The following is an 18404-nucleotide window of genomic DNA, read 5'->3' as shown; positions in this document are numbered from 1 at the left end:
ACCTGGGCCCATAGTGCACATGGGCCTCTGTAAAATGTAGTGCATTATATAGGTAATAGGGTGAAATTTGGGATGAATCCCTAGTCTGTCCATCTACAAGTACTTAACTAGATTTGCCTGATGTGGAGCTGCTGCCAGGAAGCCTGGATGCCATTGTGATGCTGCAACACAATGTCAACATTCTAACCCTAGCCCAGACGGAATGCACTTATCCTGTCTAAACGTCTGCCTCTCATAACATTTAGAAAGTACTGTATGTTGTGGACGTATGCCTAACTTGTCGAACGTAAAAAATACATTTAAAAAAGTGCCCGTAAGGAATGTTCTTAATGATTTTAGTGAATCACTCTTTCCTTGTTTTCACTCAAGAGATTCACTAGTTTGAGGGATAGAATAACTCATTGCAAAATGGAATAGAATCAAATCAAATCAAGTTTGATTTGTCACATGCGCCAAATACAACAGTAAAATGCTTACTTACAAGCCCTTAACCAACGATGCAGTTTTAAGAAAAAAATACAAAAAAAAGTAACAAATAATAAACAGACAGAAGTACAATAACAATAGCAAGACTATATACAAGGGGTACCGGTACAGAGTCAATGTGGGGGGCACCGGTTAGTCGAGGTAATTGAGGTAATATGTACATGTACGTAGAGTTATTAAAGTGACTATGCATAGATAATAACAGAGTAGCAACAGCATAAATTATAAAATGACTAGCGTGGCTGGAGTCTTTGAGAATTTTCAGGGCCTTCCTCTGACACCGCCTGGTATAGAGGTCCTGGATGGCAGGAAGCTTGGCCCCAGTGATGTACTGGGCCTTACGCACTACCCTCTGTAGTGCCTTGCGGTGGGAGGCCGAGCAGTTGCCATACCAGGCAGTGATGGAACCAGTGCTCTCAATGGTGCAGCTGTAGAACCTTTTAAGGATCTGAGGACCCATGCCAAATCTTTTCAGTCTCCTGAGGGGGAATAGGTTTTGCCTTGCCCTCTTCACAACTGTCTTGGTGTGCTTGGACCATGTTAGTTTGTTGGTGATGTGGACACCAAGGAACTTGAAGCTCTCGACCTGCTCCACTACAGCCCCGTCGATGAGAATGGGGGCGTGCTCAGCCCTCCTTTTCCTGTAGTCTACGATCATCTCCGTTGTCTTGATCACGTTGATGGAGAGGTTGTTGTCCCGGCACCACACGGACATGTCTATGACCTCCACCCTATATGCTGTCTCGTCGTTGTTGGTGATCAGGCCTACCACTGTTGTGTCATCAGCAAACCTTCTGATGGTGTTGGAGTTGTACCTGGCCGTGAGTGAACAGAGAGTACAGGAGGGGGCTGAGCACGCACCCCTGAGGGAGCACCCCTTGAGCATGCCCCTGTGTTGAGGATCAGCGTGACGGATGTGTTGCTACCTATCCTCACCACCTGGGTGCGGCCCGTCAGGAAGTCCAGGATCCAGTTGCAGAGGGAGGTGTTTAGTCCCAGGGTCCTTAGTGATGAGCTTTGAGGGCACTATGGTGTTGAACGCTGAGCTGTAGTCAATGAAGAGCATTCTCACGTAGGTGTTCCTTTTCGCCAAGTGTGAAAGGGCAGTGTGGACTGAGAATCTAGAAAAGTCTTGTGTGGTTAACCTGTCAGATGTTAATACGTTCCCTATATGGGGGACTTTGAGCGGTTCTGGACCGGTTCCCGACTGACATTGTGGTGAACAAAGAGCTCTGTGAACACCATATGGTCCTGTGCCTTATAGTGGCAGACAGCTCCATCTGTTTTCTCTCTCCTAGGCTAGTGGCAACACTTCCACATTCATTACATATCCAGAGAAATTTGATGAACTGACTTGTTGGAAAGGTGGCATCCTATGACAGTGCCACGTTGAAAGTCACTGAGCTCTTCAGTAAGGCCATTCTACTGCCAATGTTTGTCTATGGAGATTGCATGACTGTGTGCTCGATTTTATACACCTGTCATCAACGGGTGTGACAGAAATAGCCGAATCCACTAATTGAAAGGGTGTCCACATACCTTTGTATATATGGTGCACAATGAAGCAACAAATTCCTACTTAATAAAAAAATATTATTTTTAAATTAAATCAAATAACCTTAAAAAAATTACATTCTGTAGGGCCTCTAGAGTGGCACAACAGTCTGAGGCACTGCATTGCAGTGCTTGAAGTGTCACTACAGACCTGGGTTTGATCTCAGGCTGTGTCACAGCTGACTGAGAGACCCATGGATCTCTAGCAACTCCTTGTATTGGGTCGGTCGCCAGCTGGAGGGTTTTTCTCTCTGACACATTGGTGTGGCTGGATTCCAGGTTAAGCGATCAGTGTGTCAAGAAGCAGTGCAGTTTGGCAGGGTCGTGTTTCGGAGGATGCGTGCCCCTCCCGAGTCCGTAGGGGAGTTGCACTGAGGAGACAAGACAGTAACTACCAATTGGGGAGAGAAAAGGGGTAGAAGTAGAAAAAATAATAATCATAATTTTTGCACACCCGCATGATAGTGCTATTTGCTAAAAAAAAATGTCCCTCTTGTGCATTTCATCATTAAGGCCTACCTTCGTTACAAGGGTAGGGCTTGCACTAATACAATTCATGACGGCATGTAGCTGTAGAAGTCAGATCTGGAATCCTTCAACATGGTTAGCTTCATTAACTGTATAATAAAAAGAGAAATCCACAAACTGATATTGCCACTATCAACCTTTTTATTTTCTTTCAATTTATTAGCAAATTATTACCACACGCAGGTTATCTCAGATGTGAGTGATTTTCCTATTTCTAATAGTATTGTGTATGTCATACAGCATCTTTGTTTAAATTTGAACACCCTAAAGGGCCTCTTGTTGGCCGTAGATGGCATTATGTCATTCATTATAGGGATATTGGGATTACAGTTTCCCAGCCCAATGCAGAGGTCTACAGTGCATTTTGGTCGCATATACTACTAAATATTACGCTATGCGACTTCAAATTTGAATGTGGCAGCACCAGTACGCCTAGAAAAAAATCACCGAGATAATAATTGTTGTAATTATTACTTCACTGTTCCACAGCCTCTGAGTGCCATAAGGAAGAAAATCACGCAAATTCGTGACGTCATGCGTTCACCATTACTACAGCGAAACGGCTTCCTTCTAGCCCAAACCGTTCACATCTTATGACCCACAATACCAGCACAGCGTTACTTTCTTCCTATCGCAGGTTGGTTTCTTCCTATCGCAGGCGTGTAGCGGGCCGTTCTTAAACTACTCACCAGCCGCTAACCATGTTCTGTCATGTTACAGCAATAGCTAGCGCAACCTGGTAACCACGGATGATAGTTATCATTATCTTTGTTGTAATTTTACCAGTAGTATGCATGCAACACTTGGTGGCATAGAAAGAAAGGGAGAGTTTCTTTGAGAGATGCATATAGGCCGAATGTAGGCTATATCTCAATCTTACAAATATTTTTTTCTGGTGCTCGTGAACCCTGTATATTGGAATTGCTGGCAATTCTTATATTTTATACCTCAAATATTTTTCATTGTGCTCCTTAGAAGAACATGTGCTCCTTGAAACAAATGTCAGCATAGAGCCCTGCATTGCATTAGTCCCCACAGCATGAGAGCTCATTCTTCACAAGCAGCCCAGGTGACAAGTGGGCTGGCCAGCCATGGGGTGGTAGCAAAATAGGTACATATGATAAGAGGGCAATGCACGCCAGCAATTTCCAGGTGGGATTTTAGCTGTTGAATGGCCTCCGGACATGTGGCAGTCCAGTGGAGGACTGATGGTGGAGTGGACCTATCGAGGACAGTTCTGGGAGATTCAGGATGGCATTGACATTAGAGGTGTGTTGGTTCAATGTGGTGAACACTTGCCTTATGATTTTGTCATCATCTGTAGTTGCATCCTCCCCACACAACAAGTCAACATGTACGGCAACTCCAGGGCAGACAGCCAGGATAATAAATACTCCTATTGATATTTCAGCCTATTGTATATCTGTGTTTACAGGTCCTTATTTACAGGAGGCATTAATATATCCCATTGCTGTTTGTTTGTGTATGTAGGGTAGGTAACTGACTACTAGTATTCTTGAATTCTAGCAATAGCAGAGCTTTGCAATAATGATTGTTTTATCTTTATTTAACTAGGAAAGTCAGTTAAGAATAAATTCTCATTTACAGCGATGGTTTACCCCGGCCAAACCCTAACCCGGACAACACTGAGCAAATTGTGCGCAACCCTATGGGACTCCCAATCATGGCCGGTTGTGATACAGCCTGGAATCAAACCAGGGTCTGTAGTGACGCCTTTAGCACTGAGATGTAGTGCCTTAGACCGCTGCGCCACTCAGGAGCCCAAGTTGCCAGTTGCCTGAGGGAAGCCACAGTTTTGACGAGCTGTCATTGTGGAAACATCCCAGAGGCCAGAGGATGTTGCTATGAAAACTCCTTGTATTGTATCATTGAGGTCTAAAGTCCATCTCTGGCCCCCTAATGCCAGTCATGGGACCTCTGTTCCCGCAGCTGCCATGCTATCCATGCCAGCTGGGCAGCAGAGACGTAACCCTAAGTTCCCCATTTATTTTGTCCAAACTGTCCCGAAGTTGTCTGTAAACACAGACCTAGGACCAGTGTCTAAAGGCAGCTTTCTACTCCTTCCAAATCCTGACTCCTAAGCAAAATAATAATGGTCTTTCCTGCAAAAAAGCCTCCCTGTGTTGCCTCCTCCAAAATACAAAAATGTAATTTGATGAAGGTAACCACTCAAACAAACTTTGTAAACTCTATGATCCATACCTCCCAGAGAGACAACTGGTTCCTGACCTTTGGGATCAGGTCATAGTGACATTATCAACATTAGTGATCAGTGGGAGCAGAAAGGGAAATGGAATTCTGTCAGTCTTTCATTCTTGTGGGACTTTCCCTATCTAATTTGACTTTGGGGTTCAATGAATTGTCATATCTGTCTGATCTTCTCTTCCAGGGAATTAGTGACTGCTGTCACTCACCGAAGACTATTAAGAAAGTCTGCGAAGAGTAGGCTGTCTTCCATGGCCTTTACAGATTCATTCAGTGTATTCTACTGTGTTCAAGGACTCAAATGCATTGCATTATGCAGAATAAAAGTGAATACAACAGCACAAAGCAGATGTTAAGCCTGATTTATGATGACCCTACTAAACATTCCTTAGAGGAAATAAGAATTATGGTGGGCCCATGATGTTTACATTTTTATTTGAGTATCGATAGTTAAAATAATGAGGTTTGATGAACCACAGAATGGAGTGGGTCTGAACAGATAAGGGAAACGACTTTTGTATGTCCACAGACAGATTTGACAAACATTTAATAATGTATATATTTATTTTGTCCTTTTTTGGGGTCTCTCAACTTACCGCTGAGAGTTGGAATAATAGAACACACAAGGTGCCATTCTGAAACTTGGTTGTGCATCAGCTGTCACTCAATTAGCCCATGTCAGCTGGACATACATTTGTAAAATTAGTAAACGTAAATTAGTCTTGTGGCCAGCTATCTAAACTTTGAGATAGAGCATTGTTCACCAGTTATCATATTAAAAACAGTAAACATTTGCCTCCATTCTATGGCAAAATGTGTAGAATTGCAGGAAATGAGCTGAAAAAATAGAGGCAGGTAAGGGTCATTTAAAGGTGTTTTTTCTCAGGTAAAGGTTAACCTCATCATTTAGGTGACAGTGTCAAAGGTCAACGTATATCAGCTACAGGTTAGTGGTTGTCCCAAACCATTGATCTAAGGTTGACATTTTCACATCCATTTTTATATAATGGTTTTAGGCTAGGATTGAGTTAGGGTAGGATAAGCTGATCCTACATCTGTAGTTGGGAGCTTGGTGTTACATCTAAACTCTAGTAATTGAGGAGATTTTCAGAATGTTTCTTTGTTTGAACAAATTAGAAATGCATTAACCAGTGTTGCAATCAGTAATCCTGTTTATTTCAGGAAAATTAGAGTCAACCTGGCTGGAAAATGCTGCATAGTCAGAAGTTTGGCACATCTGAGAAATGTGACTAAAACATGTGCTTAGAGCGGGTGAGCTATTCAGTATTATAAACTGGGTGGTTCAGGCCCTGAATGCGGATTGGCTGACAGCCGTGTTATATCAGTGCTGATGATGATGTTGATGAAGATAATGATGTTTCTTACAGGGTGGTCGATGTAAGTCGCTCTAGATAAGAGCGTCTGCTAAATGACTTAAATGTAAAATGTAAATGTATCAATGGCCCACAGGGAGCCATTGGCAAGAAGGGAGAGAACGTGAGAGAAAAAAATAACTTCACCCTTGTATTTCACACTATGGTCTGTTTTCTGCTATTATTACAATTTATAAACTGGGTGGTTTGAGCCCTGAATGCTGATTGGCTGACAGCTGTGGTATATCAGACCATATACCACGGGTATGACAAATCTGTTATTTTTACTGCTCTAATTACTTTGGTAACCAGTTTATGATAGCAATAAGGCACCTCGGGGTTTGTGGTATATGGCCAATATACCACAGCTAAGGGCTGTGTCCAGGCATTGCGTTGTGCATAAGAACAGCCCTTAGATGTGGTATATTGGCCATATACTTGGGCCTTATTGCTTGAATGTAAAACTGTTTCCCCAAATGGTAGCTGCTGTCAAAAGACTGATAGCCGGCGTCTGCTGCATGTGTTTTGAATGTGATAGCAAACAAGCAAAACAGGACAGTAACATTCCCCACAGAACAATGAAAAGAGTGATTAAAACATGTGCTGTTAAATGGAAATGTTATAAACAAGAGAGCCCATTGTTTTTATCATTAGACATTGTTTTGATAAACATTCTGGAATATCCTCAGCCTCTACGAGCCGAAGGTATGTTGGCCCTTGCCAAACTGAAGAAACAAAATAGCAAGCATATTTCCCCATTCCAGGGAGGTACATCACATAACAGGATCACCAACTTAAATAGCTCAGTTTCCTGGATGTCACTAAGCCACCTTTGTCACATGTAGGCTACATTATAGATACAATTCATTACCTGCTTTTATACAATGGGAAATGGGGGTATAGGAAACACTGGAGATATTTGGCACACCATCACTATTAGGGACCAACATGTAAGTCTATTGTCTGGGTAGGTCAATAGTCTTTCAACAAATCACCTCAGTAATTCATAATTTCAGGTGTTCTGTAATTTTGCTATTCAGACTCGTCTATTTTTATGTAAACACCATCCAACAATAAAGACTTGAGGTCACTATTTCCTAAATCAGCTTCCCTGGTGTCAATGACAGACTGCCGTCACCTACTGGTAGAATTTTACAATGCACAAAACAGATAAGCAATTCACTGCCTCCTTTCGTGTCAGGGACTATGGGTCAGACAATGACGGGTTAAAGCAACAACAACAAATACTTTTTTTTAAATGAATTTTTATGTAGAAGGACCCCCCCCCATTATATTTTTGTTCCGTGTATTATTCACTCCAAACATTTGAATTTGTTTCTACGAAAAAGTATGTCATTGCCCTTTGAAGACGACGTTGCCACTTTAAGAGCTCTGTTGCTCTTGAAGATCAGGTTGTAAAACGATGCCATACGCGCAACTGAAGGAGTAGAGAAATAAACGTATTAGCCATGTAAAACTGGGAGCCCCCTCTTTAACAAAGGCGAAACTGCTTTCAAACGTGTTTTCCCGCGACTGCATTAAGAATTGTTGTGCGTTAACTGTTAACCTCCAATGGCTCTTGCAACTTGAATGCGTCCGAGAGGAATATTTATCTCGCATAGAACAAACAAGCCGACTATGTAAATGATTCCACTATGGGGTTGTCCGAGGATGTAACACGGATGTCACTTGTAACTTGGAAGTTTTTTCTTTTTGATTTATTTCACCTTTATTTAACCAGGTAGGCTAGTTGAGAACAAGTTCTCATTTGCAACTGCGACCTGGCCAAGATAAAGCATAGCAGTGTGAACAGACAACACAGAGTTACACATGGAGTAAACAATTAACAAGTCAATAACACAGTAGACAAAAAAGGGGAGTCTATATACATTGTGTGCAAAAGGCATGAGGAGGTAGGCGAATAATTACAATTTTGCAGATTAACACTGGAGTGATAAATGATCAGATGGTCATGTACAGGTAGAGATATTGGTGTGCAAAAGAGCAGAAAAGTAAATAAATAAAAACAGTATGGGGATGAGGTAGGTGAAAATGGGTGGGCTATTTACCAATAGACTATGTACAGCTGCAGCGATCGGTTAGCTGCTCAGATAGCAGATGTTTGAAGTTGGTGAGGGAGATAAAAGTCTCCAACTTCAGCGATTTTTGCAATTCGTTCCAGTCACAGGCAGCAGAGAACTTGAACGAAAGGTGACCAAATGAGGTGTTGGCTTTAGGGATGATCAGTGAGATACACCTGCTGGAGCGCGTGCTACGGATGGGTGTTGCCATCGTGACCAGTGAACTGAGATAAGGCAGAGCTTTACCTAGCATGGACTTGTAGATGACCTGGAGCCAGTGGGTCTGGCGACGAATAGGTAGCGAGGGCCAGCCGACTAGAGCATACAAGTCGCAGTGGTGGGTGGTATAAGGTGCTTTAGTCACAAAACGGATGGCACTGTGATAAACTGCATCCAGTTTGCTGAGTAGAGTGTTGGAAGCAATTTTGTAGATGACATCGCCGAAGTCGAGGATCTGTAGGATAGTCAGTTTTACTAGGGTAAGTTTGGCGGCGTGAGTGAAGGAGGCTTTGTTGCGGAATAGAAAGCCGACTCTTGATTTGATTTTCGATTGGAGATGTTTGATATGAGTCTGGAAGGAGAGTTTACAGTCTAGCCAAACACCTAGGTACTTATAGATGTCCACATATTTAAGGTCGGAACCATCCAGGGTGGTGATGATGGTCAGGCGTGCGGGTGCAGGCAGTGAACGGTTGAAAAGCATGCATTTGGTTTTACTAGCGTTTAAGAGCAGTTGGTGAACCAGGCAAGGCAGTCATCCGAAAAACCGAGGCTACTGAGTCTGCCGATAAGAATATGGTGATTGACAGAGTCGAAAGCCTTGGCAAGGTCGGTGAAGACGGCTGCACAGTACTGTCTTTTATCGATGGCGGTTATGATATCGTTTAGTACCTTGAGCGTGGCTGAGGTGCACCCGTGACCGGCTCGGAAACCAGATTGCACAGCGGAGAAGGTACGGTGGGATTCGAGATGGTCAGTGACCTGTTTGTTGACTTGGCTTTCAAAGACCTTAGATAGGCAGGGCAGGATGGATATAGGTCTGTAACACTTGGGTCCAGGGTGTCTCCCCCTTTGAAGAGGGGGATGACTGCGGCAGCTTTCCAATCCTTGGGGATCTCAGACGATATGAAAGAGAGGTTGAACAGGCTGGTAATAGGGGTTGCGACAATGGCGGCGGATAGTTTCAGAAATAGAGGGTCCAGATTGTCAAGCCCAGCTGATTTGTACGGGTCCAGGTTTTGCAGCTCTTTCAGAACATCTGCTATCTGGATTTGGGTAAAGGAGAACCTGGAGAGGCTTGGGCGAGTAGCTGTGGGGGGGGGGGGGGGGCGGAGCTGTTGGCCGAGGTTGGAGTAGCCAGGCGGAAGGCATGGCCAGCCGTTGAGAAATGCTTGTTGAAGTTTTCGATAATCATGGATTTATCGGTGGTGACTGTGTTACCTAGCCTCAGTGCAGTGGGCAGCTCCATGGACTTCACAGTGTCCCAGAACTTTTTGGAGTTGGAGCTACAGGATGCAAACTTCTGCCTGAAGAAGCTGGCCTTAGCTTTCCTGACTGACTGCGTGTATTGGTTCCTGACTTCCCTGAACAGTTGCATATCGCGGGGACTATTTGATGCTATTGCAGTCCTGAGTGGTACAGTACAGTCTTTGAATTATTTTGCCAGTAGCTAAAGTCTCCTCTGCTCTCATCCTTCTAGACCTATCGGCTGCCTTCGATACTGTGAACCATCAGATACTCCTCTCCACCCTCTCCGAGTTGGGCATCTCCGGCGTGGCCCACGCTTGGATTGCGTCCTACCTGACAGGTCGCTCCTACCAGGTGGCGTGGCGAGAATCTGTCTCCTCACCATGCGCTCTCACCACTGGTGTCCCCCAGGGCTCTGTTCTAGGCCCTCTCCTATTCTCGCTATACACCAAGTCACTTGGCTCTGTCATAACCTCACATGGTCTCTCCTATCATTGCTATGCAGACGACACACAATTAATCTTCTCCTTTCCCCCTTCTGATGACCAGGTGGCGAATCGCATCTCTGCATGTCTGGCAGGCATATCAGTGTGGATGACGGATCACCACCTCAAGCTGAAGTGACTGGCAAGACGGAGCTGCTCTTCCTCCCGGGGAAGGACTGCCCGTTCCATGATCTCGCCATCACGGTTGACAACTCCATTGTGTCCTCCTCCCAGAGCGCTAAGAACCTTGGCGTGATCCTGGACAACACCCTGTCGTTCTCAACTAACATCAAGGCGGTGGCCCGTTCCTGTAGGTTCATGCTCTACAACATCCGCAGAGTACGACCCTGCCTCACACAGGAAGCGGCACAGGTCCTAATCCAGGCACTTGTCATCTCCCGTCTGGATTACTGCAACTCGCTGTTGGCTGGGCTCCCTGCCTGTGCCATTAAACCCCTACAACTCATCCAGAACGCCGCAGCCCGTCTGGTGTTCAACCTTCCCAAGTTCTCTCACGTCACCCCGCTCCTCCGCTCTCTCCACTGGCTTCCAGTTGAAGCTCGCATCCGCTACAAGACCATGGTGCTTGCCTACGGAGCTGTGAACAAACGGCACCTCAGTACCTCCAGGCTCTGATCAGGCCCTACACCCAAATAAGGCACTACGTTCATCCACCTCTGGCCTGCTCGCCTCCCTACCATTGAGGAAGTACAGTTCCCGCTCAGCCCAGTCAAAACTGTTGCTGCTCTGGCTCCCCAATGGTGGAACAAACTCCCTCACGACGCCAGGACAGCGGAGTCAATCACCACCTTCCGGAGACACCTGAAACCCCACCTCTTTAAGGAATACCTAGGATAGGATAAAGTAATCCTTCTCACCCCCCTTAAAATATGTAGATGCACTATTGTAAAGTGGCTGTTCCACTGGATGTCATAAGGTGAATGCACCAATTTGTAAGTCGCTCTGGATAAGAGCGTCTGCTAAATGACTTAAATGTTAATGTTAAATGTTAAATGTTAAAGTAGCTGTATTTTATTTTTTAATTAACCTTTATATAACTAGGCAAGTCAGTTAAGAACAAATTGTTATTTACAATGACGGGCTACCAAAAGACAAAAGGCCTTGTGCGGGACGGGCCTGGGTCATAAAAAAATATATATACAGGTCAAAACACAGGTCACGACAAGAGAGAAAACACAACACTACACTACATAAAGAGAGACCTAAGATAACAACACAGCAAGGCAGCAACACAACATGGTAGCAGCACAAAACATAGTACAAACATTATTGGGCAAAGACAACAGCACAAAGGGCAAGAAGGTAGAAACAACAATACATCACACAAAGCAGATACAACTGTCAGTAAGTGTCCATGATTGAGATAAAACTGTCCAGTTTGAGTGTTTTATGCAGCTTGTTCCAGTCGCTAGCTGCAGTGAACTGAAAAGAGGAGCGACCCAGGGATGTGTGTGCTTTGGGAACCTGTAACAGCTTTAACAGAATGTGACTGGCAGAACGGGTGTTGAATGTGGAGGATGAGGGCTGCAGTAAATATCTAAGATAAGGGGGAGTGAGGCCTAAGAGGGTTTCATAAATAAGCATCAACCAGTGGGTCTTGCGACGGGTATACAGAGATGACCAGTTTACAGAGGAGTATAGAGTACAGTAATGTGTCCTATAAGGAGCATTGAGGGCAAATCTGATGGCCGAATGGTAAAGAACATCTAGCTGCTCGAGAGCACCCTTACCTGCCGATCTCAAAATTATGTCTCCGTAATCTAGCATGGGTAGGATGGTCATCTGAATCAGGGTTAGTTTGGCAACTGGGGTGAAAAAGGCGCGATTACAATATTTATTTAAAAAAATATATTTCACCTTTATTTAACCAGGTAGGCTAGTTGAGAACAAGTTCTCATTTGCAACTGCGACCTGGCCAAGATAAAGCAAAGCAGTTCAACACATACAACAACACAGAGTTACACATGGAACAAACAAAACATACAGTCAATAATACAGTAGAATACAAAGAAAACAAAAAGTCTATATACAGTGAGCGCAAATGAGGTAAGTTATGGAAATAAATAGGCCATGGTGGCGAAGTAATTACAATATAGCAATTAAACACTGGAATGGTAGATCGGCAGAAGATGAATGTGCAGGTAGAGATACTGGGGTGCAAAGGAGCAAAATAAATAAGTAAATAAATACCAGTATGGGGATGAGGTAGGTAGATAGATGGGCTGTTTACAGATAGGCTAAGTACAGGTGCAGTGATCTGTAAACTGCTCTGACAGCTGGTGCTTAAAGCTAGTGAGGGAGATTTTTGCAATTTGTTCCAGTCATGGGCAGCAGAGAGCTGGAAGGAAAGACAACCAAAGGAGGAATTGGCTTTGGGGGGTGACCAGTGAGATATACCTGCTGGAGCGCGTGCTACGAGTGGGTGCTGCTATGGTGACCAGTGAGCTGAGATAAGGCGGGGCTTTAGATAACCTGTAGCCATTGGGTTTGGCGACGAGTATGAAGCGAGGGCCAGCCAACGGGAGCGTACAGGTCGCAATGGTGGGTAGTGTATGGGGCTTTGGTGACAAAACGGATGGCACTGTGATAGACTGCATCCAGTTTTGTTGAGTAGAGTGTTGGAGGCTATTTTATAGATGACATCACCAAAGTCGAGGATCGGTAGGATGGTCAGTTTTACGAGGGTATGTTTGGCAGCATGAGTGAAGGAAGCTTTGTTGCGATATAGGAAGCCGATTCTAGATTTAATTTTGGATTGGAGATGCTTAATGTGAGTCTGGAAGGAGAGTTTGCAGTCTAACCAGACACCCAGGTATTTGTAGTTGTCCACGTATTCTAAGTCAGAGCCGTCCAGAGTAGTGATGCTGGACAAGCGGGCAGGTGCGGGCAGCGATCGATTGAAAAGCATGCATTTAGTTTTACTTGCGTTTAAGAGCAGTTGGAGGCCACGGAAGGAGAGTTATATGGCATTGAAGCTCGTCTGGAGGTTAGTTAACACAGTGTCCAAGGAGGGGCCAGAAGTATACAGAATGGTGTCGTCTGTGTAGAGGTGGATCAAAGAATCACCAGCAGCAAGACCAACCTCATTGATGTATGCAGAAAAGCGAGTCGGCCCAAGAATTGAACCCTGTGGCACTGTCAGAGGTCCAGACAATAGAGGAAACCAAGTCTAGATTTAATTTTAGGCTGCAGCTTTTATATGTGCTGAGAGAAGGACAGTGCACCGTCTAGCCATACTCCCAAGTACTTGCATGAGGTGACTACTTCAAGCTCTAAACCCTCAGAGGTGGTAATCATACCTGTGGGGAGAGGGGCATTATTCTTACCAAACCACTTGACCTTTGTTGAGAAAGCTTGTTGGACACTAAAAAATCTTTGTTGTAGAGCATTTAACACAAAATCCGGGGAGAGCCCAGCTGAGTGTAAGACTGTATCATCTGCATATAAATGGATGAGAAAGCTTCCTACTGCCTGAGCTATGTTGTTGATGTACATTGAGAAGCCTTGGGGTACTCCCTTGGTGACAGGCAGTGGCTGAGCAGATTTTCTGACTTTATACACTGCACTCTTTGAGAGAGGTAATTAGCTAACCAGGCCAAAGACACCAATACTCCTTAGCCAGTCCACAATAATGGAATGGTCTACTGTATCAAAAGCCTTGGCCAAGTCAATAGAAATAGCAGCGCAACATTGCTTAGAATCAAGGGCAATGGTGACATCATTGAGGACCTTTAAGGTTGCAGTGACACATCCATAACCTGAGTGGAAGCCAGATTGCATACCAGAGAGTACACTATAGGCATCAAGAAAGCCAGTCAAATGATTATCGACAAGTTTTTCCAACACTTTTGATAAACAGGGCAAAATAGAAATAGGCCTATAACAGTTAGGATCAGCTTGAACTCCCCTCTAAATAAAGGACCAACCTTGGCTGCCTTTCAAGCAATGGGAACATCCCCAGAAAGGAGAGACAGCTTGGCAATGATAGGGGCAGCAACCTTAAAGATGAAAGGGTCTAAACCATCTGACCCAGATGTTTTTTGGGGTCAAGTATAAGGAGCTCCTTTAGCACCTCGGACACTTTAAGCGGGGCAGGGGAAAAAGAGGGAGAAGCATCGGGGAGAGTCGCATTAGAAGGGGTGGGAGATGAGGAAATATTGGATGGGTAAGGAGGCATGGCTGAGTCAAATAGGAGTCCTGACTTAATGAAGTGGTGATTAAAGAGCTCAGCCATGTGCTTCTTGTCAGTAACAACCACATCAACATTAAGGGACATGAGCCGCTGTGAGGAGGATTTCATCTCCAGGTCTTTAACCATTTTCCAGAACTTCTCGAGGTTAGACCCACAGAGAGAGAACTGCTCCTTCAAGTAACTAATAAGTAACAGGATAGCCTGAGTGCACTTATTTCTCATTTTCCTGAACGAGAGCCAGTCAGCCTGAGTGTGAGTGTGCCGAGCCTTTCGCCAAATGCATTTATTGACGTGGAGTAACTCTGCAAGATCGCGGTCGAATCTCATTCTCATTTTCTTTATGGGGGCGGGTTAACAATACCACTGAAAATATCAAAAAATAAGTTCCAAGCGTCTTCGACAGAGGGGATCAAGCTTATTCTATACCATTTTACAGAGGGCAGTTCAATGAAGAATCATTCAAGTTTTTTTATCGAGCGACTATGACAAATCAGGACAGGTCGTTTCACTGTGCTGCGATTACGAACACAGGCTGTAAAACAATGATCAGTGAGGTCATTACAGAAAACACCAGACTGATACTAACAGTTGAAGACGGAAGTTTACATACACTTAGGTTGGTGTCATTAAAACTCATTTTTCAACCACTCCACAAATTTCTTGTTACAAACCATAGTTTTGGCAAGTCAGTTAGGACATCTACTTTGTGCATGAAACAAGTCATATTTCAACAATTGTTTACAGACAGATTATTTCACTTATCATTCACTATAACACAATTCCAGTGGGTCAGAAGTTTACAAACACTAAGTTGACTGTGCCTTTAAACAGCTTGGAACATTCCAGAGAATGATGTCATGGCTTTAGAAGCTTCTGATAGGCTATTTGACATAATTTGAGTCAATTTGAGGTGTACCTGTGGATGTATTTCAAGGCCTACCTTCAAACTCAGTGCCTCTTTGCTTGACATCATGGGAAAATCAAAAGAAATCAGCCAAGACCTCAGAATTTTTTTTGTAGACCTCCGCAAGTCTGGTTCAACCTTGGGAGCAATTTCCAAACCACGTTCATTACAGAAAACACCAGACTGATACTGACAGTTGAAGTCTGAAGTTTACATACACTTCGGTTGGAGTCATTAAAACTCGTTTTTCAACCACTCCACAAATTTCTTGTTAACAAACTATAGTTTTGGCAAGTCGGTTAGGACATCTACTTTGTGCATGACACAAATACTTTTCCAAACAATTGTTTACAGACCGATTATTTCACCTTTAAGTCACTGTATCACAATTCAGTCTGGTTCATCCTTGGGAGCAATTGCCAAACCACGTTCATCTGTACAAACATAGTATGCAAGTACAAACACTATGGAACCACCCAGCCGTCATACCGCTCAGGAAGGAGAAGCCTTCTCTGTCCTGGAGATGAACGTACTTTGGTGTGAAAAGTACAAATCAATCCCAGAACGACAGCAAAGGACCTGAAGATGCTGGAGGAAACAGGTACAAAAGTGTCTATATCCACAGTAAAATGAGTCCTATATTGACATAACCTGAAAGGCTGCTCAGCAAGGAAGAAGCCACTGCTCCAAAAGCACCATAAAAAATCCAGACTATGGTTTCCTACTGCACATGGGGACAAAGATCATACTTTTTGAGTGTATGTAAACTTCTGACCCACTGGGAATGTGATGAAAGAAATAAAAGCTGAAATAAATCATTCTCTCTACTATTATTCTGACATTTCATATTCTTAAAATAAAGTGGTGATCCTAACTGACCTAAACCATGGAAGTTTTACTAAGATTAAATATCAGGACTTGTGAAAAACTGAGTTTAAATGTATTTGGCTGAGGTGTATGTAAACTTCCGACTTCAACTGTATAAGGATTATTTGTGAGGATAACAAAGAGAGTAGCCTTTTCTGGGTGTTTGGAGTCATACCTTGTGGGACTGGTAATAATCTGAGAAAGATTTAGGAAGTCCCATTGCTTTAGGACCTGGTCAGGTGGTTTAAGCATTTCCCAGTTTAGGTCACCGAGCAGGACAAATTCCTACTTAGTGTAAGGGGCCAGGAGAGAGTTTAGGGCAGGTAGGGTACAGGCCGGTGCTGATGGAGGACGATAGCACCCAGAAACAGTCAAAGAGCTATTTGAAAGTTTAAAGCTTAAAACCAGCAAATCAAATAGTTTGGGGACAGATTTGGAGACAATCGAGCAGTGAAGGTGATCCTTGGTAAAGATTGCCACTCCCCCACCTTTGGAAAATATGTCTTGCCGAAAAAGGTTATAACCAGAAAGGTTAATATCAGTATTCAAAACACTCTTCTTTAACCATATCTAAGTAATGCATGTCAGTTCAGTGCACACATCATAACAGAAAATTACAAATCTTTTTGTAGAACAGACACACGCCTGTCTGTATTGGCCTAAAGCCCTATTCACACAGAAGAAGTTTGGTTATGTATTTATTACCCAAGCATGCCCGTTTTCCCAGCGGACTATTTGGCCGGGGTTAGTTTTACCAAAACATAATTATTTTTTTCCCCCTCACTCAAAATGGACTGTTATGACGGAAGCCTGGAGGCTCTTCTAGGAGTGAAGATATTTAAAATGTCTAGGGAGAGAATAACATTGGCCGTCAGTTTGGAGAAAGTCAAAATAATGCATATCAACAAGACCCATGAACTGTAACCTGTGCAGACAATTAAATGACAGTATTTGGCAATTTATCAAGTCGTTGGCACAATATCGACCGTTTTCTCTTTTCAAAGAAATGTATGGCACTGGAAAGGTTGTTCTGTCATTTGCACAGATAAGTATTATCAGAGGACCTGGGAGTTCGAAAAACATGTTATTAAGGACTGGGATAATAAACTTGGCATGGCAGTCGAACAGGATTAAAATTGCAGATGTGATTTGTGATAATTTCCTTAACTCTGCCAGTGAAATTTCTCTCGCCCCAATAGGGCTAAAATATATATATATATATATATATATATATATATATATATATATATATATATTCAGTTGAAGTCCGGAAGTTTACATACATCTTAGCCAAATACATTTCAACTCAGTTTTTCACAATTCCTGACATTTAATCCTAGTAAAAATTCCTTGTTTTAGGTCAGGTAAGATCACTATTTTAAGAATGTGAAATGTCAGAATAAAATGAGAATTATTTATTTCAGATTTGATTTATTTCACATTCCCAGTGGGTCAGAAGTTTACATGCTACCAAATACTAATTGAGTGTATTGCCTTTAAAATGTTGAACTTGGGTCAAACGTTTCAGGGAGCCTTGTACACATCAAATCAAATCAAATGTATTTATATAGCCCTTCGTACATCAGCTGATATCTCAATGTGCTGTACAGAAACCCAGCCTAAAACCCCAAACAGCAAGCAATGCAGGTGTAGAAGCACGGTGGCTAGGAAAAACTCCCTAGAAAGGACAAAACCTAGGAAGAAACCTAGAGAGGAACCAGGCTATGTGGGGTGGCCAGTCCTCTTCTGGCTGTGCCGGGTGGAGATTATAACAGAACATGGCCAAGATGTTTAAATGTTCATAAATGACCAGCATGGTCGAATAATAAGGCAGAACAGTTGAAACTGGAGCAGCAGCACAGTCAGGTGGACGGACTGGGGACAGTAAGGAGTCATGTCAGGTCGTCCTGGGGCACGGTCCTTGGGCTCAGGTCCTCCGAGAGAGAATTAGAGAGAGCTTCCCCCAATAAGTTGGGTGAATTTTGGCCCATTCCTTCTGACAGAGCTGGTGTAACTGAGTCAGGTTTGTAGGCCGCCTTGCTCACACACTTTGAGTTCTGCCCACAAATTTTCTATAGGATTGAGGTCAGGGCTTTGTGTACCTTGACTTTGTTTTCCTTAAGCCATTTAGCCACATCTTTGGAAGTATACTTGGGGTCGCTGTCCATTTGGAAGACCCATTTGCGACCAAGCTTTAACTTCCTGATTGATGTCTTGAGA

The sequence above is a fragment of the Oncorhynchus gorbuscha genome, linkage group LG09, assembly GCF_021184085.1.
Source record: "Oncorhynchus gorbuscha isolate QuinsamMale2020 ecotype Even-year linkage group LG09, OgorEven_v1.0, whole genome shotgun sequence".
In the NCBI taxonomy this organism is placed as follows: Eukaryota; Metazoa; Chordata; class Actinopteri; order Salmoniformes; family Salmonidae; genus Oncorhynchus; species Oncorhynchus gorbuscha.
This window is presented reverse-complemented; position numbering follows the sequence as displayed.